The 5,142-nt window shown below is 32.0% G+C and overlaps 1 protein-coding gene across 3 annotated transcripts in view; it reads left to right on the forward strand.

Annotated features, from left to right (window-relative positions):
• The first annotated feature begins 1,066 nt into the window (after nucleotides 1-1,066).
• LOC136832647 (protein O-mannosyl-transferase TMTC1-like) overlaps nucleotides 1,067-5,142 on the forward strand; it is an 88,377-nt gene continuing 84,301 nt past the window's right edge. For all 3 annotated transcript variants that reach the window (XM_067093915.1, XM_067093916.1, XM_067093917.1), the window contains exon 1: nucleotides 1,067-1,624. The gene's annotated coding sequence lies outside the window, so the exon portion shown is untranslated. The remainder of the gene's footprint in view (nucleotides 1,625-5,142) is intronic.

A 5,142-nucleotide genomic window follows, 5' to 3' on the forward strand; every position in this document is an offset into this window, starting at 1 on the left:
TTTGACACGTTCTGTTTTACATATGCGTTCTTGTTGGCAGACTATTCTTGATTCCGCAGATGCATTCTTGCTTGCAGATACTGAATATTCTTTTTTTTTTTTTGTATACCTGTTTCTGTTTTGAGATGCTCATGATTGTAGCCATGTTCTAATTTTGTAGACATTCTCTCTCTCTCTCTCTCTCTCTCTCTCTCTCTCTCTCTCTCTATATATATATATATATATATATATATATATATATATATATATATATATATATATATATATATATATATATATATATATATAGATAAATTCATTACCATACAAAACTCTCATTCACCGAATCTTCGTCCAGACAGACAGCTTATGTTATATAAACATAAATATTTAAATACAGAATTTTGATTACAGCTGAAGGGTTGAAGCCTTAAAATTGTTAGCAAATCGGAAGAGTAATATGTGGTAGTTCCGGGTTTTATTTATTTACTTATTCATTTATTTATTTTTTTCGTAGAGAGGGAAAAGGTTAGGATAAAGCTGATCATTTAAATGTTATATAGTGAATCATTTTCACGATGATTTAAAGCTTTGGTAACGTTACTGTTTGTAAATAAATATATATATATATATATATATATATATATATATATATATATATATATATATATATATATATATATATATATATATATAATTATCAAAATAAATACTAAATATCATTCAATATTTGTTCATTCTCGTATTCCTTAGCTTTAAATACAAAATACCAATCATCAATGCAATAATAAAAGAAATCAAGAGAAAAAAGAAAAAAATAAATTAATATAGATTAGGATAATCCTTCTGTACAGAAAATAAAAAACCAGAAACTGAACGAACAGAGATATACATACAGACATACTCACAGACTCTATGGCCGCAGCCTCACCTCTGATGAGTTTGTCGCCAGATTAGGCCGTATGACATAACTCACGTAGAGGCAGCGGCACCAGAAAGAGCAGCTTCGTCAGCACCATCGTCAGCATTATCGTCAGCGTCAGCACCGCCCTAGTCCTGGATCACCTGACGGCTGACGGCGGTGGAGGAGGAGGAGGAGGAGGAAGAGGAGGAGGTTTCGGGACCGTCGTCGCTCGTACCTCTGGCAACTCATCCCGGGCAAAAGGGATGTAACTCTACGGCCGAGAGCAGCCAGTGTCAGTCCAGCAGACACCTGCTCACTGTCAGGTAGTGGCGCTCTCTCTTTCACGCGCGCACACACTGTCTGTCTTGTCCTGTCCCGAGCTATAGAGAGAGAGAAAGAGAGGAGGAGAGGGAGAAGGAGAAAGAGAGCCTGAATTGTATAACATCATTCCCTAAGTTTCCTTAGCCCATGCCCTCTCTTTCGCACGCCACGGCAACCAGTGTCAATACTGATGACCAACCCAGTTCGAGAAACGAATACGTCTATCATGTAACCTTGTGTTGTTCTCCCGGCCCGGTAACCGTAGCGAGTTTTCGGGATTTGTGATCTACTCACTTTTCTTTTTTTTTTTTTTTTTTTTTTTTACCTTGTCGAGTGATGTGAAGGAAATAGTTGATGAAAGAGCGAGCGTTGGTGAACGGTTATCCGCGGAATGCTATTCTGAAGACGCTCAAAAATATGGTAAGTATTAGCAGTGTCGTGTGAGCAATTAACCTATTTTTCACCTGTGCTATAAACCTACCTATAAACACAATCATATAGGACCTCATAGATCTAAATACCGCTTAGGGTATTTGATGATTTATTTTGATGATTTTATTCACATTGTGGTGTGAATAATTAACCCCCCTTTTTTTTACCTGTGTTATGAACCTATCTACAAACACAATCATATAGAACCTCATAGATCTAAGTATCACTTATTATTTATGATGATTTCATCTGATGATTTAAGTTGATTTTATCCGATGATTTCGTTTGATTCATCAGGGATGCAATAGGAAATTAAGTCAGGTAATCTTATCTTTAAAATTGCCTTTGAATATTTGGGGGTAAAAATATACATAATTTCATTCGTCATGTAAACAAAAAACAATTGTTTTTCTCATCTGATTGTTATATAAAAGATGATTGTTACAGTACTTACAAACGTGATATAAGAAAATGATATTGAAAATAATTATGTAAATTTATTTCTGAAGTGCACCTCAAATCGTGTTATTATCTGGGAATTATATTTCCACAGCTTCAAGCAATTTGTAATTGCAAAGTAATCATGTAAAGTAGTTAAAATATTGAAATGAAAATATATGAGTTTTAAATCTGACAGAACTGTTAAGTCCTTGTTGAATGCTTAGATGATTCTTCTGTAAGTTGCCATTGAATAGGGCAGGTATCTGTTTTACTTATTCTTGACAAAATCTTAAACTCTCCAGAAATAATTTCATGTAGGTATGAGTAGAAATATAGATAAAAATATTTATGTATCGTTAATTTTATCAGAACATTCGCAGAAGAAAATTTTTTTTACAAAATTTTTATTTAAAAAAATTCACTGTAAGTTATTTCTTTATTGTGTTTACATGGAATTCTGAGATGTCAACAGTGACACAGAACTAATAGAAATAACTACAGAAATCTGATCTTTATTTTCTTTTGCAAAGCAATTACATAACACAGCATTTCAAAAATGGGCAAAACATTGTAATTCATTGTCCAAGGACTCGCGATTCACTTCCGAAGTACTGATAATTAATTTCCAAAGTCGTAGTAATTCATTTGCAATTCATTTTCAAAGTACTTGTAATTCATTTTCAAAGTACTTGCAATTCATTTTCAAAGTACTTGTAATCATTTTCAAAGGACGTGTAATTCATTTTCAAAGTACTTATCATTCATTTTCAAGGTACATGTAATTTCATTTTCAGAGTAACAGTAATCCACTTTCAAAGCACGTGTAATTAATTTTCAAAGCACTTATAATTCATTGTCAAGGTACATGTAATTCATTTTCAGAGTACCAGTAATCTATTTTCAAAGTAGGTGTCATTAATTTTCAAAATACTTATAATTCATTTTCCAGGTACATGTAATGCATTTTCAAGGTACTAGTGATTCATTTTCAAAATGCTTGCGACTCATTTACAAGGTACTATTAATTAATTTTGCAAGTATTATTAATTCATGTTTAAAGCAATTATGGGAAAATGGTATATCATCTCGAATTCTGTAGCTTACTCTCCTCACAATGTAACATTTCTCCCGTGACTACGAGAGGCCGATATTGTCAAGAATTACAGAGAGTGTACGCAGAGCTGATTTCGACAGAACCATTACACAATCCTGCATTTAAAAAAATTGTATATTTTATTTGATGAAAACACTAACAGTCATATGGTTTTAAACAGGTTATACAAATTCATTTTTGGAATGCATTTGGAAATCGTCGTAACATATGAAAAAATTCTTTGGTATCGTGTTAATGCAATGTGAAAATCCACCGGTCATTATGCAAAGGGAAATAAAAGTATTGGAATATTAAAAAAACGTGCTTCGTTCATTTCAGTCCAACAATCATAAAATTATGCACCTTTTTCCCACCGGGATATTTTATTAGAAAATCCCCACAGTGAATTGGTTTTTGAATAGGATTTGCAAATTGATTTTGCCGAGTGCACGTGTCAGTCCGCGGAATATCTAAAAAAAAAAAAGTATAGTATTTCCCAACTTAATGCCATTTTTTAAATGAAAGCTAATCAGGTATGTTAGGTAAACGTTCGAGATGTAAAAGAGTATGAACGTTCAAGCCAATAAAAATCGTATATTTCGGAAATAACAATACAGACTTTATGTAATTACTGCTAATGAAAGTGTAGTGTTTCTCATCTCAAATCCACTTTTGATTTAAAAGTCGATAAGGTACGTTAGATAAACGTAAAAGATATACAAGATTATACGTCTTTAAGCCACAAAAACGTATATTTCGATAATATCAACAGACTTTATATGATTATTGCCACAGAAGGTGTAGTGCTTCTCATCTTAATACCATTTTTAAATCGAAAGCTAATCAGGTATGTTAGATAAACGATTGACATGTAAAACAGTAAAAACGTTAAACACGTAAACAAACGAATATTTCGTAAATAACAACACAGACTTTTGTAAATGTTACTAGATTTAAAATGTTAGTGAAAAAGGTTCAGTTTAGTTTCAGAGCCTTGAGCGTGAACCAGCGGCCGAGGGAAGAGAGAGAGAGAGAGAGAGAGAGAGAGAGAGAGAGAGAGAGAGAGAGAGAGCTGAAGTTAGTGGAGGTAATATTCTTTTTCTGGATATCTGAAGGCATTTTGCTCTTGCAATGTGTGAGAAATTTATTCATTTGTCCAGGCGCCTCGTTGTCAAGATAATATTATGTGATTTAAGCTTTAATCAGAGTTTACATGCTCATATATATATATATATATATATATATATATATATATATATATATATATATATATATATATATATATATATATATATACAAATTTTTATGCACATAGGGATCGAACCCAGGTTTTCCAGTTGCCTTTCAACTGAAACACTCAGGTTCGAATCGGAACTTTAGTTCTATTCCACACGTGATGGTGTGTTAATTACTTTCTTTCTCTCTCTCTCTCTCTCTCTCTCTCTCTCTCTCTCTCTTCTCTCTCTCTCTCTCTCTCTCTCTCTCTATATATATATATATATATATATATATATATATATATATATATATATATATATATATATATATATATATATATATATATATATATATATATAAATTATATATATATATATATATATATATATATATATATATATATATATATATATATATATATATATGTATATATATATATAAACATTATTGCTTTATAACAATATAATCCCAAGGCATGAAAACTGATGGGTTTTCCTCACGCAACGCAAAATTTAAAGCAGAAAACATCACGGTTTTGTATAAGGCGAATATTATGACTTGTTTAGACAGTGCATTCAGAGTAATTCAGACAAAATTCAGACAACGTATTCCCAGTAATTCACACAGAATGTATTTCTAGCTATATCAACCCGGCCCCCAGAAAAGGTCACGATTCCTTATTCATTCTATATGCAAATCACCCCCTGCCCCATTTGCATGTTACAATTAACGAGAACCGCGTTCCTGTAATAAC

Source organism: Macrobrachium rosenbergii, chromosome 50 (assembly GCF_040412425.1).
Source record: "Macrobrachium rosenbergii isolate ZJJX-2024 chromosome 50, ASM4041242v1, whole genome shotgun sequence".
Lineage (NCBI taxonomy): Eukaryota > Metazoa > Arthropoda > Malacostraca > Decapoda > Palaemonidae > Macrobrachium > Macrobrachium rosenbergii.